The sequence below is a fragment of the Dromaius novaehollandiae genome, chromosome 7, assembly GCF_036370855.1.
Source record: "Dromaius novaehollandiae isolate bDroNov1 chromosome 7, bDroNov1.hap1, whole genome shotgun sequence".
Taxonomy (NCBI): Eukaryota; Metazoa; Chordata; class Aves; order Casuariiformes; family Dromaiidae; genus Dromaius; species Dromaius novaehollandiae.
Window position 1 is genome coordinate 15363313 of NC_088104.1, and position 24102 is coordinate 15387414.

General features: G+C 39.6%; 1 long non-coding RNA gene across 12 annotated transcripts in view; it reads left to right on the plus strand.

Annotated features, from left to right (window-relative positions):
- Positions 1 to 855: 855 nt before the first annotated feature.
- The window catches only part of LOC112994232 (uncharacterized), a 63836-nt gene continuing 40589 nt past the window's right edge, over positions 856 to 24102 (plus strand). For 4 of the 12 annotated variants that reach the window (XR_010389957.1, XR_010389946.1, XR_010389956.1 and 1 more), the window contains exons 1-3: positions 856 to 1057; positions 13621 to 13680; positions 21919 to 22372. This is a non-coding gene — a long non-coding RNA (uncharacterized LOC112994232). Of the gene's footprint in view, positions 1069 to 1239; positions 1362 to 13620; positions 13681 to 17028; positions 17082 to 21918; positions 22373 to 24102 lie in introns of those variants that run through there. The other 8 variants (XR_010389947.1, XR_010389950.1, XR_010389954.1 and 5 more) reach the window with 8 other exon arrangements.

Consider the following 24102-nt stretch of genomic DNA (forward strand, 5'->3'; position numbering starts at 1 on the left):
AAAGTTCAAGAACTGTCTGACCTTCCTGCTGAAACTACTTCTCTGAGGATAAATAAATTTGTTGGGCCAGGGAGAGTCCTGGAACATAAGTATGGGCTGTATCAAAATGATGTGTGTTACCACTGGTATCCTGGGCTCAGATGTCTCCCTTTAGGATCTCCAGTGTCTGTCAGACACGAATGAACTTTTCTTGGTGCCATGAAACAGGCTCCTGCTGTCCTACTGCCTGCTGAATCCTCTGCCACTGCAGTGACATGTACTGTCACTTTCTAACCCAAAGGATCATGAATGATTTGCTGCACATCAGCTTCCACAAGATGGATGGAAGTTATGTGCCACAGTCCAGAAAAAAACTGTAGTCTGGAAAACACTCTTATTGAAAGCACAGGTCTGAGCCCCTTCAGCAGAAGGAGAGTTGACAGTGTGACCTCCATGAACTTTTGAAGGTAGAGGGTCTCTGCTAATACTACAGCCAAGAGAAATTACATCTGTACTGTCATTTAAAGAAAATTTGTAGGCACCCATGTTCAAAGAGCAGTCCAAGTCATAAGCCTCATTTCAGAAAAGAGACTGCTGCCCTGTGTGAGAAGATATGGAAATCAGGAAATGTATGGCCAGTCTCATCTTAACATACACAGGTATCCTGAGCCCAAACAGCACCGCCGGGCAGCAGGGGCTGCAGGTGCCCCACATGCGAGGAGGCTGGGAGCCACGCGGCGCCGGTCACAGCTGGTTCCAGCCGGTCCTGTAACGGCTGCCAACAGTCCCGCGCGTGCCCAAACCGCGGCCAATCAGCGGGGCGCCCGCGGGGCCGCCGCCCCGGCAGAGCCGACAAAGGGCGGCAGCGCCGAGGGGCAGGACGCGTGGGGGGCGCTGCCCGCCCGTCTGCGGGGCCTGCGGCTGGCGGAGCAGCAGCAGCAGCAGCAGCAGCAGCAGCAGCAGCAGCAGCAGCAACAACCGCCGCCGATACAGAGCGAGCAGCGGCCCGTGGAAACCGCCCTGCAGCGCCCCCAGCCTCCTGCACCGCCCGTCGCCTGCGCGAGGGGTTTGGGCGAGAGTGGGTGCAGGGTGCGAGGGCAGCGGGGCTGGGGGGAGGCGTGGGCTGGCGGTGAGCCTGGGAGGGGGCAGGGGAGGTGTTTCCCGAAGTGCTCGTCTTTTTGAGAGTCGAGGCTGTTTTCTGCCTGCTTCAGGATAACTAGTTACAGCTGTGAGTGAACCAGTAATTTCCACTCTTCCTGGGGAGATCTAGTTTTTCAGATGAAGGTATTTTCATGATGCTGGCTGTTAAGTATAGGATGCATGAAAGTTGTATGATGCTTGAGAGCCAGAGGCCCTGAAGTAAGGCACCACAGTGTATGGTGGTAAGTGGTTAGATGCTAAATCTTACCTAAATTGTTGCAGGCTTTTTTTTTAACAGCTGCATTACCCTGTGTTTCACTCCTAAGCTGCTGTTCTTCAGTTGTCCCTATTGAACACATGGTAATTTGCTTTTGGGTTAGCTTGGTTGCTTTAAAACATAATCATCTGATATGCCCTGAGGACTAAGAAAACTCGGCCCTTGTTCTCTGACTTAGCAAAGTGATTTGGCACAAAGTGAACATTATTTGGAGTCAACTATTGCATTGAGGAGGGGAATGCTTTATATTTTCTTTTTACTTTTTGGAAAAACAGGGAGAAAAGTTTATTTTGGGCTGCTCAGGAAGAAATACCACTAATTGTTCTGCTAAGCTTTGAAATTTCAGGTGGTATGTGCTACATCGGCACTCCCACAAGGAGAGTGTGTGGGGGAGCATTACATTTATAGTGGAAAGTAAAACTAACAGGGTAGGCAAATACTTGTGTGTGTGTGTGCACCTGCCCTAAAGCTTAACAGGATTATCAGTAAAAATGATAGCTGCGGAGCTTTTTTGTTTTTATTTTTTTTAATTTCACTTTACAGCAGCTATTTCTTGGGCAGCAACTGAAGTACCAGAGTTATGAAATTTGGCTTTTGCCATTTCAGGGGGGTGGTGGGGGGAAAGGCAGTCATTTCTAGTCAAGCAAATGTGACTTACACAACAAAAAGGAATCTGTCATCTGGGAGATAAGGGAGCCCTGCTAGCTAGGAGATAAACGAGTAAAAATTATCTAGCTGCAACAGGTCACTGGAAACTTGCTTCAAAAAGCATCTCTAGCCTGATGTCCCTAGATGTACAGAATCTGGCTTATGTCTTGGAGGAATGTGAGAAGGCATATGCTGCAGCTGAAAGAGAAACTGGTATACTGGAGTACACTGGGAGAGTTGCTGAGATCTGCTGGTCATAAGGGAACATGGCAGAGGAGCTTTGTGCAGGCATCAAATCCTTCAGGCCAAGGCCACCTCTGAGTTCCACCACTGATTTCCTCTAAATGCTTGCAGACTTGTCCGAGTGTCTCTGCCCAACTATCTCTCTGGGTAAAACCCTCTGTGCATCACCTGCTTCTGGGAGACATTGCATCTACTCTGCCTGTAAAGGTGGGGTTTTTTTTAGGCTTGAGCTTTAAGGATTAATGTATCTTAAGGTTTACCTGGCAAATGGACATAGACTGCTGATACTGCAATATCAAACATTATTGTGTATCTCCAGTTTGTAGATTGCAGAAGGATAGAGGTACTGTCCAGTCAGATCTGAAGCCTGTATTTCAGAACATCGACTTCTGTCAACCTGGCAGGCATTTTATTCATTTGCTGACTTTTTCATTTTTCTATGGAACAACTGGTACTGGTCAGCATCAGACAGTGTGCTGCACTGGTGGGACCACTGATTTCTGCATACTTCGTGTTTCCTAATAGTGATACAACCTTTGTCTAACAGAAGAAACTGGGCTGCTGGAGCAGAGGCATATTAGTAGGGCAGGCTAATTAAGCTTGTAGCAATGCAATTTTTTGCTAATAAGAAAATTAATTTGATTTTGCTAAGCATCTGGAACAGTTGTAATACTAGTGTCTGGAAAATTAGAGTATGGATAACAAGAAGGCGCAGTTAGTTGCAGATGTGAGAGGAAAAGTAAATAACAGGGAAGAGTGTGGGTAGATAAAGGCTTAGAATACTTAAAGACTAATAGATGAAAAAGACAGCTTAGTGTAGATATAAATAATGAGTTCATGGCAAAGTATTACCAACACTTCTAGATGCTTCATACACTTGGAGAAATATAAAATATGGGAACAGATCATGCTGTAAATTAGCATAACTACAGTGAAGCTAGTGGAGCTTTGTTGATTTATACCTCTGAAGGACTGGACCCTTCCAGAGTGAGAGTTGGTGATGAATGATGAGAAATGAATAAATCAGTTTCTTTAGAAGCTGTGGGTGGGGCGGGGCAGTGGGGGTTACATTATATTTTTCATCAGTATCTTATTTGCTTCATTCCAAAGCTCCATTTGTTAAGGCAATGTGGAAGGTAGCAGACATCCCATATCTTACTCTGAAAAAACTCGTAGAACTTAAAAGTGAGAGACCATTTAAGAACTTCAGTCTACCAAAGGAAAAGTTGTCTTTTTCAAGACTATAAAGGGCTGTCACACGCTGAACTGTGGAAGAGGTTTACCTAAAAGCATTATTAGTTACTGATAGCTGCTGTTTGAAGGCACTTGGCATCTCTTCATAGTCCTGCCCTGCTTATTTTGGCAGTTAATGGGTTTTAATCAGTGGCTGGACTGCTTAGTTGAAGCTGTAACTGCTCCAGGGATTAACAAGATAAATACATATGTATATCTTTTTCCTACTTGTGCTACAAATTAAAGCCTTGCATCTGAAAATAACAACATTGTTCATTAAAATGAAAGGAGTAATGAAGAAACTCTGCTGTTAAACATGGGAAATACAGACCAAAACTTTGAAAGTTTCAGATGAATGATTGTTTCAACTTACCTCTTACAGATGCGATGTAGCCACCATACTCTGCACAATGGTTAGCTTTCAGCTTGCCAGTGGTTTTGTTAAAATGAACATCACTGTTTGTTTTGGGTTTATCTTACTCTGTATCTCTGGGCTACTGAGGCTTCACCAAGGAAACTTGTGGAGACCACATCAACCTAAATGATGAAATTAAAAATCTGTAACAACCTCTTCTTGGACAGGTCTTAGAGAAACTTATTCCAACTCTGACAGTCCTTATGTCCCTCCTTATTTTGAGACAACTGGTCATGCCATAGCTGTGACAGTTTTATCATTTGGGTTTTCTACTGATTTCATCTGCTGTACCCTGGTTGCTTTTTCAGTCTCTCTTAAATGTGTCCTTTTTGTTTTGATCTTCTGGTCTTGTGGGCAGCTGCAAAAGGGGTTGGTCTGCTGTTAAACTTCTTTGGCAAGGTCATCTGCTCACATGGCTTCAGCTGTGTGGTTTTTTTCCTCCCACTATCCATGACTGCTATTACTAATTTAACACTGTTTGAAAAGTTTTAGAATGTTATGACATGTGAGCTTCCTATCTGAAATGAGATCTTAATTCAAGGAACATGAATTGAGTCATGAGCTTCATTCCAGAAGATTCTGACTTGATTAAAACATTAATTAAGAAAAAAAAAACCCTTATAGTAATCTCAGAACCCTACAAAAAATTTATAAGCACACTTAGTCTATGGTTTGATCCCCCCAAATACTAAAATCTATTAAGACTTCTACCAGATGAGGACAGGAAAGAGACCCTGTAATTGTGTCAGCTCTATGAGGGAAGAGTCATTAGTCATCATTTTTCATTTCAGAACTTCTTAGCTTGCCAGTCAGACATTTGATGTGAGTTTTCTCATTTTGGGAACAGAGCGGATGGCTCATTTCATCTGGCTGACACAGCTTGACTAAAGTCTGTTAGGGAAGGAATGTGGGGGCAATGCTTATTTTATAGTGGCAAGAAAGTGCAATATGACTTGCCTTTACTTTTAAGAGTTCATTTGGGCTAATTGGAAGAAGACCAGTAAGTAAAGCCAGCTGTATCTGTCTTAGCTAAAGAATTTATGTTCAGGCCTGTTTCTTGTATGTTCAGGCCTGTTTCTTGTATGTTCAGGCCTGTTTCTTGTGTGTTCACTTTTTCCCACTTGTGTCAATAGCACTTGCATATTCGGCTTTGTGGTTGACTTTGTTTAAATGAATATGCATCATTCCTCAAAGAAATCGTGAGATAAGAATCAAAGAAGGGACCATGATAAAGCACAGCCTGAGATGCATTCACTGCACCCATTTCAGAAATACCCCATTTCACGTGACAAACTAACTAGTCTTCAAGGAAGATATTGACACTAAGTTGGAGCTATGGTTTCTTAGAGCAAAAGAATTCCTATTTCTACCACCTGGTTCATGCCCCAGCAGACTCCAGTAAGGAGAAGGAAGGAAGGAAATCCACTCTTAGGATGGCTTCATAATTTTTGAGTATATGCGCTGCTCATAGGAGAGCACGTATGAGAAGCTTTAGAACCTATTTCAGCTCCTCATGTGCAGGGACTTTCCATTAAGGGTAACTAGGAGGTCAAGGAGAAAGTTTTGACCTCTACTAGTTGTGTATGAGCCCAGTCCTCAGCCTGTGGTTGTGTGGGTGTTTTTAATATTTATTTCTCAAAAGTGAGTAGTGATTGGAAGGAGACAGTTATGTATGGATGCATCATGGGTTGATACCATCATGGAGAAAGGTGGAGCCAGACAGAATTGCTTTTGGTTCCTGATACTCTAAGTTTTCCTTTTCCTGGTAAAACAAGATCACTTGTGTCCCTCCCTGCCATCAAATACACTTGTTTTCTGTATCTTATGTTAGGATGCCTGACCTATTTATTCTGTGCTTCAATGTCAGTAAATACAGTGAAACTTTAGGAACATCTTTGAGCTTAAACTAATCTTGATCTCTCTTGGAATAATTTGTATTTTCCTACTAATGAGCTGTTAATATTTCCTCAAACTTTGTGCAATTTTACTCCTTCAGTGAGTGAATGAATCGTTTAAATGCAAGAGCAGAGATGCTAATACAGTTTTTAGATGCTCTTGATTTCCTTCTTGCTTATGCTAGTAAGTCACCAGTAATTCCACTGAAGTTGCTAAGAGCTATCCCAATTACAAAAATGAAATAAGCGGTGGATAACCCAGCCCTACCTGTTAAATTTTAAAAGCATTAAGTAATTAGTAATCAGGCAAATACATAAACATGAAGTGAATGTTGAGCAAAAAGCAAGCTTGTGTTTAAGGAAAGAAATACTTAACGAATGAACATCTGTGACCTGAAACAAATTTCACGTCACCCTTAGAAGTGACTTCAACTGCAGTGAGAATATTTGACTGAGGTGGGGCATACCAGCTCAGGCACAGTGTTACATAAACACTTGGCTATGGATTCTGGATTGGAGTTGTCTTAAATAGCTGCAGCAATATAAACCCAGCTCGCAGAAGTGAGATAACATCCAGTCTTTTGTCTGCTCTGTTCCTCATTTGAGATGAGCTTGACCTCCTTCTGTGTTCCCACTGGTATTTCTTTTTCCTTTCTAAATTCATTTTGCATAGTCCTTGGCTGTCACAAGGAGAAATTAATGGCTGGTGCCCATCCTTCTGACATAATATGAAGGGTTGTCATGAGTGCAGATTGACTTCACCCATTGTTCTGTCCTTTTAAAAAATATATTTGTCAATAAAACAGATGCAAGGAAAATCTTCTGGCACTGGCATTATGGGCTGATTCATCTTCACCACCAAGAAACTGGCTGGAAAGGATATGAAGCAAAACAGTCTCTTCTCATGATAAACCTGAGTTTTATTTAGGATAAACACTACCCTACTTATCTGCTGAAGCCACAGCACGTTATATTGAGCAACGGAAATGGAGTAAGATGAACTTATTCTCCTGACGCCATTCATTTTAAGATTCATTTCAAAGTTGCTTTCTTGTTTGAAAAAAAAATCTACATGTGTAGTCTAACAGGAGGACTTTTCTCCTATTATTCTGTTGGCTGGTTATGTCTTCCTATCACCGTTGTAACACTGAAGTTCACTTTTTTCTTTGTCTCTGCACCTAGTGTAAGCAATATTAATGTCTTGTGTTGATGTGGCAAACATCAAAAATACTGTGAGATTGGTTTAAGAGCAGTAAGACTTTTGTAAAATGATACATCTTGAATATATTTTATTTTGCCATCCAGACTTCACAGTTCTCTAGGTGTGTGCGTTTCCAACTTTCAAAACACCTTTGCATCTTTGGAAAGGACTTGTTTACAAAAAAAAGGGGAGAGGAGGCTTTCTTGCTTGCCTCAAAACTGCTGGGAGAGAGAAAACACAGATTGTCCAAAATACCCCCACCCCAGGACAACAACAGCAAAACAAACTCAGAAAACCTAGCAGTAGAAACTTTTGTGAAAGTGCCTCTCTGAACTGGGGAAACAAAGTTTCTCACATTTTTTCCTATTCCTTCCTCTCTCCAAACTCGCCATGTTTCTTCCTTTAGGAAGGTTGAAACAGTGTCTGTCTTCAGGTCTCCATCCAGCAGTATATGAAATTTGAATAGCAAGCAAAGAAATCACAGTTCTTGTTTGTTAGAACAAGATGTAAGTAGTTCTAATGCTTGAATCTTTAGATCCACTGATCGTAGGTGAGTGGATGGGACCAATTATCTGTAGTCTTCTGAAAACTACTGGTAGTTGTCTTTCCAAGTCTAGTTGGCTAAGCTGCCTTTATAGTCAGTGGAGAAGGAGGTGGAACTGTAAAAGAGATTCATCTCATTCTAAGCTGAATGTCTAAGACAAGTTGAAGGAATTGCCTTTTGGAGAAGTCAAATAAATTTTAGACAAGTGTCTCAAATTTAGAGTCTAAAAGTCTAGTGTTGACTTTCAGTAGCTGGAGGCTAAATAGTGCTAATAGTGTGCAGAAAAAGCAAAAGTTCTTTGTATTTGAGTAGAGAAGGATATGTGATACTGTGCATCACAAGGATGATGAAGTATTTTCAAGTTTATTTGTACCTGAGGGGGATGTTAGATACCATCTAAATGAGCAAGGCTCTGTAAATGGCACATAGGAGCCCTTAAAGAATTGGTGGGAGAGAACTGTACTGCTACTTTGTGCTTCTCTGAGTACTACTTAATGAATCGTTGAGTTTACCAGCAATTACCAGTAGGGTAAGTTATCAGTGGCAGTGTTCTTCAGAGAGCTGTGCCTAAACAGTGAAAGTTGCTTTTTGGTTTATTTTGTCTTGTAAAGCTAGGCGGCTGCTCTGAATTACGTGATTCTACTGGTAGTAAGGATCACGAAATAAAAGAAGCCTGTTCTCTCTCTAGCATTCCACAGAAAATTGATAGCTCTCTTTATTAAAAAAAAACAAAAAACAAAAAAAACAAAAAAAAACCCTCAATACAAGCTTACAAGCTTTTTTAACACATTTATGTAAATTTCCTTTTTTTTTCTTTTTAGATTTCTATTCAGTAAAGTTAGTTTTGTGGATTAAAGCAAGGAGTTTGTTCAGTATAAATCTGGCAATGCCTCAGTTCCTCATATGTAAGAAGTGGATAATAAAACTTTTTCTGTTCTTCCTATGATTTTAGGATTTCAAAGCAAAAATTTCCTTTGTGAAAGGACCCAGGACAATGGTCCTTTCAATTCTAGTGAGGACTATCAGACCACTCTTGCACTACTAAGTAAGAAAAAAGTATGTTGTAGAAATCTGCACATCCCATTCATAATAAATTCTAAGGATTCCTTTTTTTAAGGAAAGATTCATTTTCTTGTAACTGTTTACACTTTCACCCTCTGCATAACCATCTCTTTGTCTCTGAATTCCTTGAAATTAGCAAGGCTTCTCTGAGTGTTGTTATAGCAGTGAAACTCTGTTACTTCACCAAATCCAGAACATTAACAGTGAAATGGAACCAAAACTGAAGAACAGAAGGTTTCAGTGCCCTGCCCTCCAGGTCTTACTGCAAAGAAGGACTTGGCAGTGCAGGTCCTGTGAAAAGGTTTTATTCACCTCTAAGTTGAAAAAAAACTTTCAAAATGAAAAGTATGTGTAGCTTAAGTAGTGGAGATAGAGGAATGGATTGGCCCAGGCAATATTGAAACTAAACACATAAAGAAGCAAATTAAAAAAGAATGTATTCAGCTGTAAGAACATTTAATTATAGCTCTTGCAGAAGGACTCTGAATTAATATAATCAGTAATACACAACTATTTTTCAGAGCCTTTTGCTGGTCTGCCAGGTCTTACAGTGATTACTGTTTCTAATTTAAAAGTCAAACAAACAACATTTATCCAGTTATGGAGGCTTGAGTGATTAACCCCATGGCTCTACAACAGCCTTTGGATCAGAGGACAGAGTTGCTTTGAAGTAATGGGGTGTTCTAGGGATACCACTCCTAGATGGGAAAGCAAACATCTACAAAGCATAGATGGGACAAAACCATCCTCATGCTAGGAATAATGTTGTGTGAAGAGTAGAAAGATTCTTTGGGCAAATACTACTCCGTAGCTCTGATTTGGATGTTCTGTGTACAGCCCCTCAATCAGGAGAAGCAGTCTGAGTGCTGCTTGAAGTCTCTGGCTCCCATGCTTATTTTGTGCAGGTAACTACCACCACAGAGTGATTTGCCCTGTATCGAGAAGGTTGTGTTGGCAGCTGTTTGAGCTTCTAGCTCTGTGTCCAGCCACATGCGTACGCAGGCAAAGGTGTCTCTCTGGTTCTCTTTCGTCCTCTAATGTGGAAATAGTAGTGGTAGTAACTGCTGCTAAGCCCAACAGAGGAGGGGACAGGCCAGAGTGCGAGGGGAGCAAGGTGGAATTCCTCTGCTTCCCAGAAGGAGTTCTGGTGATAGGGTAGGTATTCTTCCTATAGTCTGTGGGTGAGATATCCCACAGCTCCCAGTACATGTACCAAAGATGCTGACTAAAAAAGCCTTTGTATATCAGAAAATTGACACTACTCAAGAAACAGTCAAGGAGAAAAGTTTGGTTTTGACCAACATTCTTTAGTGTTTAATATAATTTTAATGAAACCCATTGTTGTTTTCCTCCTTTAGCCTTTCCAATAGTCTGCTTTCCTTTCTTCTCAAACTCTTCTCCATTTCTTTTGTCAAACACTTCTTGCTTGAAGTTATTTCACTAACTGCCAAATAATAGATTTGTAGGGATTTATGGTAAAATAGTGCTTTCCATCAAGAAGATTACCAAGACATACATATTTTGAATTATAAATGGTGGAGCAGTTCCTTAGCCAGCTTAATTGCCAAGCTTGCTTGAAATCAGCAGGGCAGTGTTGATTGCACCCCTTGAGATTCATTCTGTGTTACAGAGTAGTTGTCTCCACAATGGTGCTGGTAACTATTGACAGAATACGGCAACAGTTTACTAGTTTTTAATTTTAAATTACAGCTTTTCAGTTATGCATCTCATGGTTTTTTTAAAAAAAGAATGTTACCTTTTTAGGTACCATTTATCTTGAGGCAGGAGAATGAACTGATGAGCCTTGGGAGAACCTTTCTAGCTGTACTTTTTATATTGCCATGCTTTACAACTTGAAACCACAGTGGACATTTTTGTAATTCTGTGTTAATAAAATTGTTCATATACAAATTTGGCAATCTGCGTCCCCTTCCTCCCCAGCCCTCAAAAAAAAGAGAAAAGAAAAAAAGAATGCTGAAACAGCTTCCAGGACTACAAATGGTCAAAACATGGTTTGTATTTCAGCGGTGTGATTACAAACACAGCAGTGCTATGTCCCCTAGAGTGGGGGTATTGATTTAGTACTGAATTACAGTGATGCCACCTACTGTTAAAAACTGCCACTTGCTCCTTTGTTTCTCTAAGGTCTGAGATGCATCTGCGTTCAGTGAAAACTCCGTGTGGGAGGGCAGTCTTAAAGCAGAAGGATCTATGATCCTGTCCAATAGAAGAGCATAAACTGCCGTGTCTTATTTTGTCCTCTTTGTGGAACTGTTTTAGCTTGTTTAACTGACCATATTACTTCTAGTATATCTGTGTGTATTCGTGCATTCTGTTGTGAAATCACTATGAGTTTTGTAGTATGAGCCCTTTGGTCTAGCAAGACACAGGGTCAGGGTTTAGCATGTTTTCTGTCTTGCAGTATCATACTACATTTTCAGGTCCAATACTAGCCAGGAAAGATGGATGGCATAATATGGCAAAAAGGCCCAGATTACCAAATTGGTGAGACAGCACATTCAGACCTATCAATCCAGTTTGAGGGACGTGACAGGTAGTTTCAAAAATAATGATTGATGCCCAGCTCGCATAGCAATGTTCCAAAACCCTAGTGCTATCTGTGTTCAATCTGATTTTATGGTAGCCATGCATGAATTGCATAACTGCCTATCCTGAGCTGAGCCTTGAGAAAAAGATTTCCCAGGGGTTATTCCAGTGAACCATTGATAAGTTTGCTTCCATGAAACCTGGACAGATGATGGGAATCACCTTGACTGGTTCAGTAGTATTCAAGAGGCTTCAAGGTCACAGGCTATCTTTTGTGGGAGAGATTAATCACCAAACTGTAGAACAGTTTTTGCAGAAGTACATAATCTCCGTTAAGAAAAGCTAACAATATAGATGTTAAATAGTAAGGAGTGGTCTATCAGGATCTGACAGTGTGATTCTTGGCCGTATGAATATAAGCCAAAACTGTGAGATTCCTGTCCAGAGCTCAGCATCTCCAAAAGCCAAGGACATTTGGAATTAACTTGTATCAGAGATGGGGTTAAGTAAGAATTTATATCCAGATTTTCCTAGATTTCAGGGATGTTTTAGAAAATCAATAGCCAAAGAAACTTTAATTTCAGCTGTGAAGTTTCATAGAGTCAAATATTACTGGCATATGTTGTAGCTTGGGATATAACCCTCAGAAAGATAATTTTGATAATTTAATAAACATCTTGATATCACTAATCAAGGAATTGAACAGTTCAGTCCAAATCTTAGTTTTTTCAGCTTGTTTTTGGTTTTACCAAACTTTCATTGAAATTGTGAAGATGTTCCTTTTTAATTGAAATGAGAATTTCAATCATAAATATGATTTCAGATAACTTCATAGTTTGCCAATAACACCTGCGAAAATGGGCAAGCAAATTGGCATTAAAATGTTGATAATAAGCTGGAAGGACCGATTCTCCCAGAAATTTGTAGATCAATAAACAGATAATTTGTATCTTACCTAGGATGCCTGTCTTTTCTGCAGATAGGTAGCATGAGAAATAGTGAATGGGCTTCTAGGGTGCAAAGATGAATGTAATGACTTTATATGCAATACCTACAGAGAACAGAATAGCATAGCTCCTAACCACCTAAGATCAGCCCCAATTACCCTCCAGGAGAATGATGGAAAGACCTGGTATATGGATTTTTTTTAAATTACCTTCTTACTCAACAATGTCTTTCATTCCCTTCAAGCTCATGTTTAGTGCTGATGTTTTAACTGAGCTAGAGAAAGAAATTGATGAGCAATGGAAAAATACTTCTCAGTTTGGCATGCAGTTAAGCAGTGCTTGCTGCAGAGAGAATTTGGGCTTTGTAAACCGCTTAAAAGACCATTCAGGTTTTTTGTCTTTTTTTTAAAGTTACAGAAGAAGCAACAGCATCATGATTATTCTGAAGTGATCGCAAAATCCATTGTTTTGTATTGGCTTATGAAATACTTGAGCTCTGTTACAGTGAGAAATAAAAGCACCAGAAACTGATTTTTATTCTTGCATAATTTAAATGAAAGACTGAGATGCAGAGCCTTTCAGTTTATCATTCTTTCCCTACTCATACTAAGATGTTTTATTGCAGAGAAAGGGGAAAATATTAAATGTATTGGACTCATCATTTTCATGAACCTTTATGAATACCCTTTTATATGTTTATTAAAAAGTTGCTAATTGTACACGTGTTGCACTAACAGTGGTTTTAAAAAAAATGTTGTTTACACTTTGTTCACTCATTGTAAAGAAGGAATCTTAAGAGAGAAGGCAATGTGGTTAATATATGAAGCTACCCTTAATCTGTCCTGCAAAGCCAAAGGAGACTTCAGAACAAGTTAGGATGTGTTGTAGCTTTTACAGATTAAATATAGTTTGTAAATTCATGCCCTACAATATGTTGTGGTAACTTGCCTACCTTACTTTGTGGTAACTTGCATATGTACCCAGATAGGGATCACATGTATCATAAGATACTGTATCTTGTGGAAGAATGTCTATCTTTGTCCCATCATCCCTCTACAATCCTGTGTTATTTTTTTGCTTTGTTATGAAACAAGGGCCAATAAATGTGGATCAGCAGAAACCTGAAGTGCACAAAAATGCATTTGTTTATGATTTATGACTCCTTATGGTCTGTTCCTGCACTTTTCACTTGAACAGAAAAAGTGGAAACAGATTTTTCTGAATAACAGCTACAGAGCTGAACCTTATGTTCATCTTGCATTTAAACAAAACTGTTAAATCTCATTAGATCTCAAACTATTATAGTTGAAAGGCTGGATTTGCTGGTGCATACTGGTTGCTCAACAGCATTTTAATAATGCCATTGAAACCATTTTTAAAGCTCTTCAGTGTCATTGGAATGGCACAGAAGGGGTAGAGCGCATTAGTCGGTTTGTCATGTTAATCCAACAAAATACATTACTGATGTGTTTCTTTTTTTCCCCTGTAGGGCTGTTCAAGAGAAGGTCATGTTAGTCCAGTAGAAGTGTCAGCAGCAAGACCATACCTGGTATGATTATTCAAGGCTTAATTTCTGAGTGTTCGGCCTGCGTGTGTTATTTATGTGAGCGGTAGAGTCATGTAGCAATTAGAGAAACAATTAAATAAGTCTATCTAATGTGATTGGAAGTGAAAGCAAAACAAACTTTATGAATTCTAATCTCTGAACCTTAACAGAGGTTAGATTGTACAAAACAGACTGTTTTCATGAGCTTGTCTTCCCCAAAATTGCTCTTTTTCAGTTTCTATCAGTTCGTCTAATGAAAAATACTCTCTCTCCAAACAAATGTTGCTTCATACTAAACTGATTACATTGTAGAATAGAGTTTTCAGAACATTCTCTCAAAAGAGGAAAGCTTTCCATTGCTGAATTTTTGGTTTTCCCATTAGATGACTGGAGTACTTTATTTTCCCCTCTTCCCAAACTGCACAGCCACTGCTGGATAAAGTAGTGATAAAAGAGATTGCAAATCTGCATCAGTTTAAAAAATCCATCAACTCTAGAGATTCTAAAGAGCTGCTGATAGTGGGTAACTTCTTCAAGGGTGTAAACAGGCAGTAGCCAAAATCGAGTGTTTTATTTATTCTAGTTTCCAATTTGATTAATACAGTGTAGGAGGACTTAAGAAACCACCTTAATTTGCAGCAAAGACAATTTATTAGGGGAAAAAGTATTCAAAAACTCATAAGAGCAGAAGAGTACTAAAGGCTGCTATGGAATTTCTTTTGTCTGGTCCTTTTAAAAATAGATTAGACAATATACCTCAGTACTTCAGTCCCAGCCCACTTTTCCTGCATTGTTTCAGGTCACCTCCTATATGTATTTGTCATTTCATTGTATTTTAGCCGTGTTTCTCAACTGATCAGTTCCAATGAAAAGTTTGACAAAAGGGCTGGAGTCTAGCTCTCACAGGTAATGATGAAGATAATGGGGTGACAGAGACCCAGATTAGAGACTTTGCATGAAGAAGGGCTGCAGGGCAAATTCAACAGCTAGCTGCCCTGTTTGATTCCCATCCCTCAACTCACGTGTGGGTTGAAATCTGTTGATGCCCCTGGTGGCTCAAGTCCATCCATTAGATGGAGGCAATGGGGAAAAGCTGAGTGCAGTTTGTAAGTGAAGCCTGTGTGTGTGTACGTGGTGAGTAGGAAGGAAGGTTATGTGGTACTGAGGATAAAATACCCAGTACTGGGAATGCAGTATAGAGAATAAAAGACATGAAAAATAAGAAATCCTTGTGTTTGCAGAACATCTCTTGAACAAGTGAGCAAATGCTCCACTATATTAAAAGCAAACTTGAGATTCAGAACTGAACAGTAATCTGACAGTGAAACAGCTCTGGAGTGCAACATCTTTTCAAGCTAGTCTGGAAAGCAAGAACACAGACTTAAGAAGAAAGATTCTAAATGTATTGGTTTGAGTATCTTTGTCACCAGAATGACAGTTTCACAGGTGGCACCATACTCCTTTCTAGCAAGACACCAGGTTCTTGACCATGTTAATTAAAAAAACTACTTTTCACAATTTACAGCTATTGAGCATCATTTTTGAGCAGGTGAACTTTTTTAAAAACTATACAAGTTATAAAGAGTAAAGGATATTTTCTTGTTAGAGGCTTATCAGAAAAATAACCCTCTCTATTCCCAAGAGAAGAAAGTCCTGTAGTATCAATTAAGAAGTCTAGCAGTGACTGCAATTCAAATGGATAATGACAAGGAGATCAGAAGGTTGCTCGTAAAGAAGTTTTACCATTATTGTTCTGTTGTGGGAACACTGAAGGCTGGCCAAGAGGAATTGAGAAGCAGGAGGAGGACAACATCTTTTTCTGAAAGAAAATAAAATCATCTAGCACCTCCAAACATATTCATCATAAAGAGAGAAGGGAAGATGAGAAAAAAGACAATGACTGTAATATTCTAAGTGCAACACAGGTAATAGCTGCCCATAGAATGCAAAAAATCTTAAATTCCTTATGCAGTAAAAAAGGCAACATTTTCATCCACTGATAAGCACACACCCAAACACCGCAGTTGTATCCATTGTTATTAATTTAAAAAAGGAAAGCATATAACCCAGTGGATGAAACTGGGTCGAGGAATGTGTCCAATTTATCATCTTTGCATAAAGTAGTCATTAAAAAAGCCCTAGTGGGAACCAGGTTCATTTATGACTTTTTTTACTTAATGCAAAAATATGCCAGGCTTAGCATCTGCTGCATTCGCTATTTTGGCAGTTAGCACATGCGTAGGGAACTGTCACAATTGTGGCAGTGAGATTGGCAGTGTTTGCATATCAGGTTTGCTGAAGTTTTTTCCTATTTAATAATAAAAATGCAATGAGAAGCAGAAGCATGCTAACCAGGAATCATTTTTCTCTGTTTCCATACTTGGTATTACTGGGATCCATCTGACCAAAGCAAAGACCTCTGCACTTCTTTGAGCTAGAGAACAGGTGAAAGACTAATGTGTCTCCACAGGAACTAATTCCTTTCCCCCTGAGCAGCTTTCCCTTCCTCTTCACTGTAGCAACTAAACTATTATCAACAATTATTCTCTGCTTTATGCTGGTTAATGTATGATAAACTGGAAGAAAGGCCAGGATTTGAGGCATTCAGTCCCCTTACCCGGTTGCAAGAAAACTGGCAGGCAATTAGCCAAGTTTAGTTCTGCCTAACTGCACTGAAGATCTAGAAAAGCCATGTAGGAATAGGCATACTGCAACTGAAGGTTGGAGGGTGATTAACTAATTCAGATAAAATGATGCCATTCCCCAGAGAGAGGCTTGACATATTTTTCTTCATTTAAAAAAAAAAATCAGATGAACAAATCTGATCCCCATTTACACTAGACTGAAAATATGCATGCCATTAATATGTTAATATTATTGCAGAAATTATTACAAATATTATTTGCTTTTATTTTTGTAGAATCAAACTATTGTGTAAACAAAGCACAAAATTATGGCTTCTGTCCTCTGTATTCCACCCCCAAGGAGTAAATTTGTCCAGTTATTGTCACTTTAGGGCTCCAAGTTGTTAGGATTTTACCAGTGTGCTTTGATGCTGGCGAATTCCCTACCTACTAGCTATGCAAACTTTTCTTGTTCAGCTTATGTTATAGCAATTTAAGCTTGGAGAATGTTGTATGATTCACTGTGTGCATTATGAATCTCACAGCTCTGGCCCAGCTTGGATATCTTTAAAAAGCAGCATGTACAGTAGCCTATAGATCTCATTACTGTTAATCAGTTCTATTATGGTACTGTCTAAAGCTTCCACTGAGAATGTGGCCCTCATTGTTTTACGCATTGTGTGAGCACATAAGAGGCAGTCTGTACATAAACATACTTTGTGTCTAGATAGAAGAGGCACACTAAAGAAGAGAGAGGAAACAAAGCCATAAGCAGTACAGGTAATTTGCCCAAAGTGTCATAAATGGTTGTGGGAGATGGGTCTGGTATTAGAACCTAGATCTTCTGACTTAATTTGATGCCTTATCTATTAGCATTTCTTCTTGCAATTTATGCAGAGTGCATTATTGCCTAATATTTCATGCTGGAGTTCTCTGTGAATGCATGGTTCACTCATTGCCCGACACCTTCTCTGATGAAGAAAGAGCTATCTGCCTCATACACTGTAATATATTGGGTCAGATTCCTCCATCTCAGCTGGAATCCCTAGACTCTACATTTTTTCTTCTCTGGGAATATCACTTTTATCAGCATGCCTCTCTGCCAATAAATGATCAAGGATCATTTTAGAAGTCCTACCTACCATGCAGTTGTTCTCTGTGCTGCTGAGCTTCAATTTGGAAACTCAGGTGCCACAGAGAGTAAATGAGATTTGTCCACCTAAAATTCTGACCCTGAGATGCTTCCACAGCATTAGATTCATGTTTATGCAAATGGCCAACATAAAGCTGTGCCTCTATAAAAAAAAGTAATAAATAGTTACATGAATTACATGGGTGTTTTAAGTATTCATGCATTGATGTGTATAAAGTAGTAGGACCTGGAGGAGCAGATGGTTATGACAGATTTACATTTTCTTGAAACTTTGTTTTCCCAATCAACTCTAACAATGCAATAATTAGTCCTGTTTTCACTTTTTCTCTTTTCTGTTTCTGCCAACTAGTGGGCCAGTACTACAGCAGTTTTAGTCAATTAGCTTATCCTTTTAACTGATTTCTGAATGAACTACGTTTGTATCCCGTGTGCTGATGCAGAAAAGTCTTGGACAAAAGCCTTATGGTCAGTCAGTTGCTGAATCCTCTGAGTTTTGCATCTTCCATTTTTATCAGTGGCTTGGGACTGGCAGAGCCAAGATAAACATGAGTAGAAATTAACTTGTTTGGTGGTAGTGCTAGATTGAAATGACAGGGCTTTGGGTAGGTCAGGATGACAAAGTTGTGCTTGCAGTGTACTTGAATCCAGTCAGCCTTGCTTGTAGTTTCATTTCCTGTGCAGGAACAGCAAATGCTCACAGATTTAAATAAATAAGTTGTAGGTGACTCCATGCCTAATTCTTTGCACAATTGACTGAAAATGCACCCCTTAGGAGTCGAATTGATATGTACCTGTCAAATACTGCTGTGGTATTGTTTTTTCCTGCAGATAGAATCCTAGACAATAAATCAGATCCTTGGTGTGCAGTTTTCTGAAGTACATGTCTGGTGTCATTAAACAAACAAGCAATATACTAGGTTACAGGAATGAGGTAAAGAACTGTACAGTGTTTTAAGAACTACCATAGAATTTGAAGCAGCAATTAACAATCTCCTTTCCTTCTGTGATTACCCTTCAAAACATTGTTACACTTGACCTGATTGGTGTCCTTTTTCACTTGCCTCCCTGTGGTTTATCCTCTGTCCCTTTTGTTGCAGCTTTCTATATCACTTCTCTTATATTTCTTGGGTAAATGCTACTACACAATGGATGAAGTGTAGTTTAATGGATAGGGACATGGCTAGCTTTATGACCCACTCTGACAATGATGAGGTCTTTTCACATCCCTGAGCTTATGTTTTCCGTCCTGTGGTTTTGTTTGTCTTGTATGATTGCAGTGTCTCTGGAGCAGAGATGGCCTCTTAGAATAGGTACTGTTGAGCCAAGGCAGGACTTCACCTTAGCCAAAGATCTTAGGGAAGAATTGTAATGAGATTTAAAGTCGAAACTGGAAATCACAGTTCTTGAGATTTAATGACTTTTTAATATGGAATCACTATGAATTTGATGGCAAAAGCATCAGAGGAGAGAGTTTAAAGGACCTTAGCTAAATTCTTTGATATTAGCAACACAGACTTGACTGTGCAGAGAAGCTTGAGAGTATTTTTTGTTCATGTCAGCATATTTCAGTGGGAAAGATGTCTTGCCAAATCACAATGTCAAAACCTTTCATTGCTGGATATACTAGTCAAGGCTAGGCCCACCTCTTACCTTTTTTTGATGTTGTTTCTATAACAATGGTTCATGATGGTTTATGGGATAATAATAAAGGAAATCTCGTCTGATATGAAAACGGTGGAATTCTTAGATAAAAGGCTTTTGTTAAGTATTCTGCACCAAAAGCAGTGCTCCTGCAGACCCAGCTATCCTGGGTCAGGCATTTGTTGTGTATTTCAGATGTCAGGCTGCCAAATCCCCTTTCTACAAACAAATGAAATGCAGTGAATATCTTAGAGGCAGACCAATGAACCAATCACAGGGTTACATTCAAGTTAAATTTTCAGTTGTAAAGCACAAAATCTGCTGGGTCAGAAAATACCTGCTGATGTCATCAAAGCCTATAAACAAAACCAAAGAAGTCAGAAGAATGTAATACAGTGAATTCAGCAAGCTGTCATCTTCTAATCTGTAGGCTATTGTGACAATCAACCTAATTTATCAGCAATGAAGACCCTTTAGCTGGATCTTCGTACATGGAATAAGCTGAAACACTTCCATTTTGAAGTGTCTTCATCGTAGCCTTAGTTTGAGCATGTACCAATTTTTCCTGGATGTGTATTTACTCACTGTTTAAGTGAAAAGGTTAAACAGGGTCCTCAAATTATGTTTGCATACAATTTGACCCGCAGATCTAGGAAGCAGATGAGAATGTCAGAGACAAATGCAGACACAAATGCTAACAGTTGCTCATGATCAGGCTATATAAAATCTGCGCTACGTTGTTTGCACCTGCTATTTGTACATGTGTGTATTCTAGCATCCAGGTTGGACAGTCACGAAGACAACCCTCTAATTTTCTGTCCTAGCCTATCCTCATCACCGCTTTATTTAAATGTCTTCCTGAAGTGTGGTAAACAACATGTCTAATATCTTCCTTGGTTGATGGTTCTTTTAACTTCTCCCCAGGGATAGAAACCTGATGAATTACCTGTTCGGAGGTCATCTAGTCCAGCCTCCCTCGTGGAGCGGGACTGTTGCCAAAACTGAGTCATTGTTTTGTCTATCTCCAAGAACGGAGATGCTACATACAGCCTGTCTGGACACCCTGGTCCAGTGATGCACTGGTTTTCCAGGGGAAATGTTTTTTTCCTGATCTCCAGCCTGAAGCTCCCAAACCACAGTTTGTCCCTTGTTCTATTGTGTGGCATTAGGTAGCACAGTTTGGCTCCATCATCCTTGTAACCACCTTTTGAGTAGCTGCAGATTGCTAGCAGATTGCCTCCCAGCCTTCACTTTGCCAGGTGGTCAAGCCCTTTCTCTCTGTGTAGGTCATATGGGCTTTGCTCCGCCACCTCGCTCGCTCTCTGCTAGCCCCTCTGCAGTATCTCCAATTCTGTTTTGAATTGGGGGCACCAAAAATGGGCACAGTAGTCCAACTGGGGCCTCACCAATGCTGTGTATATATAAAGGAAGTGTATCTAAACCCATATGTTGCTCTGTTTTTATGCGACAGAAGATCAAAAAAGCACCTTCCCTTTAGAAAGCTGGTGGTGAATTTTGGACTTGCTTTGTAGCTGTAATGTAAACAAATTCCACTGTTAAGGCTGGCACCAGTACTGTTTGTCGCTTTCTCGAGGAGGTTTACCTGAATTCTAGAAAATTCCACTGTTCCAGGGAGCCTAGATGGTGAGCTTGATTTGTCTCCCCAGTATTTTTGTCAAACTTTTAGTAACAGTAAGCTACTTGAAGGTAAGGGCTGTAAATTCACGAAGGGGAGAGACGGATCCTTACTTGCTGCAAATAAACCAAACTCCATGGAGTTCAGTGGCTGCCCGGTGATTTACAGTGAAAATAAAACTTAAAACAGGGTTTGTTTTTGGATTTCGAGAATTCCCAGGAGAAAAAGAAAACAAAATAATTTTTTATCAGTGTTGAAGGAGCTCCTATGGTATATGAGTTGCTAAAATGCATAAATTAATGCTAGTAAAAAGAGAAGTCAGAATGAAGCATCCCCACCATGTATAAGAGCTCATACCAAGAAAGGTACTAATCTGTAAATATCCCATGCATAAAATGTAAGTTAATATTCAGATTTTCTTGTCTTCTCCTGTGGTAGAAAGTTTGTGTAGCGAAGAACTATATCGATGAGATAAAAGCATTTGACCTTACTGGGTGCATTGGCTTCCCCTCTGGGCTTCTCATTCTGTCTTTAATATACAGCCCATTTATTACTTCGGCTTGAATTCTATTTATTAGAGGAACACCAAGGTTAGGTTAGTTCAGCCATTTGTAATACGGTATTATTACACAGAATAAGTTGACCAGGGAGATTGGGAAGAAAACCCTCCTCTCCCCTCCCTGCTCCCGTCACACACAGTGCCATTAAATACAGAACCTTTCAGAACAGATCATTGCTTTTTTGATGCAGTGGATGGAAATTCCAATTTCAATCAGGTAGTGAACTTTCAAAGGAAAGGATGATCAGGAGGAATGGGAGAGACCTTGATATATCAAAACAAGCCTTTAAATAATAAACACACTTCAAGCCCAGGGCTTATCCTGCATATAAAGCATGCGAACATAAGCCATTTAATGTAAGAGATGTTTATAAGGCTATTTTATATGCAACACAAAACTGGCTACTTTTATACTCGTACATAAGGTATATTTTTGTCATGAATCACAAATAAATAGTTTCTTTTCTCATGAATCCAAAACAGGATTTGTAGTTTTAGTCCTGTATTTTGGCAAAGAAAATTGACACCTCTTTGAAACTGCCAGCATAATAATGGGTAGAAAGTATCTAGACACCATGAATCTTCCTCAGTACGCTTAATGGGTTTAGTCTGTCTTTTCTATTTCCAGCCCAGCTATTTCAGAATGAAGAAATGCAAAGAAACGTCCCAAAACCTGTTCTCTCTTCTCTGTGGGTGAAATCTTGCTTTCAGAGGTGTCCAGGAGAGACTTGCCGTTGACTTTAGAGCAGTGTTGGATTGTATACAGTCCAGCTGTGTTGTCTTCTTGGACAGTCTTGGAGCATGGAAATACAGATCCTCCTATGCACCATGTAAAGTACAAAGCAGTTGTATGGCCAAGCAAAGTAAGATCTTGTTTCTTAATTTTACTGCATACCCGTAACTGCCTTCAAACTATGTAGAAAGAGAAATAACTTACATCCCGAATTTGCCCAGCCTGTGGTCCAGGACCTTTTTGCAAGACGTTATTCATGCAAGCAAAAATTGCTGTTTGCCCCTTATGTGCATACAATGAGAGTGTCAACAGGAAGGCAGTAACTGAACGCGATGGTGAAACTATTATGGTAAGTCACAGCAAAAGCAAATTTGTAGCTAATGTTAAGTGGGTTTTAAGACACGGCATAGGTAGAGTTTTTGAAATTTAAAGGTTTATCAAGAATGCATATGCCTCAAGGCAATGCAGGAATGACCTGAGGAACTTGTCCTGTGCAAGGAAGAAAACGCATGCTGGATGTCAAGGTCAGCATTAATAGAAGCTTGTAAGTACAGGGTGTCAATAGCTTCATGGAATATTGATGTGGAAAAGGAATAAAGGAACAGCGAGGATAGGCTTTGGAAGTGAATATGGAGAGATTTTTGGTATGTGAAATGGATAGAGGGATCATAAACATGAGGTACCATGACTGAGGTGATTGGTCCATGCAGTAGATATTTTTGCAGCAACATCCTCATTGGATTGAAAGGGAGAGGGAAACGGGATTATCAAAGCCAATACGGAAGAGGTTCCGTTGTCAAGATACTATTGCTTCATTATCTTGTTGGCTGTGGGTCAGTTTTTATTATCCATGATAAGCAATGGCTGTTGGATACATTCCAGGTTGGTGCTTCTGTAATTTCAGCCAAGCAGTAAAAATAGAATGAGGCAAAGAAAATTAGATTAAAACTTGAAGGCTGGCAATACAAGGCTGACAGAAAATGGGATATTCACACTGCTTAACTTTTAGACTAGTAAAAGCCCCAGCGAGGAAATGAGGCTCTCCGAGAATCAGCAGACCTTTATAGGTTTCTTCCGGTAGTAATTCTGAGACTGTCTTTCAGGTAGCAATCTAAAAAGAAATTCTTTTTCTCCCTCCCAACCTCTAGTTCAGACATTATCCATAGGTAAATGTTTTTTTCATTCAAATTGGGTATCACTTACTGCATGTCCTTCCCCCTGAGTGTGGAAGAAAAGGAGAATTTGCAGCATGTGTTTTGTCTTGCTAAATTAGTAGGATGGCTGCAGAAACAAGTTTTATTGGGAGATTCAGACATACTGATTTGCCAGACTGAACAGAAAACCACACAGATTAATGTATGAACAATACACACTGAAGAGTGAAAACAGGCATGGAAAATATTTCCCTCCTGGCTATTTTTGGAGAATTATTTTTTTCTTCAGGTTCTTCTCACAGTGACATGAAGTGTTATACTGGCATAAACTATTTCATTTTATTAATCTGGCTTTACACCAGAGCCATTGAGAGCAGAATTTGGACCCATATAATCTTGAATGTTATTCATTAAAATTTAATGAATAGCAACCCTCCCCAGTCCCCCAGCACCCTAATTAAATGGAAGATCATCAGACTACTGTCTTTCTCCCTGTTTTTCTCTTGCTAGCTATTTAATTAGTTATACAGAGAGGAATCCTCCATTAGGAGAGCCTGAGAAAAGCAGTAACCTGGTGGTTAGAATCTTTTTATTTGGTGTGCAAAACCCACATTTGAATTCCTAGCATGCCAAAGCAAAACAACATTTGAGCCAGTAGTACTTCCCCTTTAAAATTCCCTGATTTGTCCCCAGTGTGGAATAGATTGTTTTAGAAACAGCTGTTGGAATGAAAGGGAATGTTTGGACCTAAACTCCATGATTCACAGCAATTTAAAAAAATTATATAAAAACAGTGGTTTTGTTTTTGACGTGGCAGTAGAAAGAGGAGTTGTTTGTTGTAGTGCACATGGGTTTTTGAATTAAACTAGATCTGAGTAGATCTAGCCTTCACCCTTAAAAGTCAGCTAAAAGCTGTAGAGCAAAG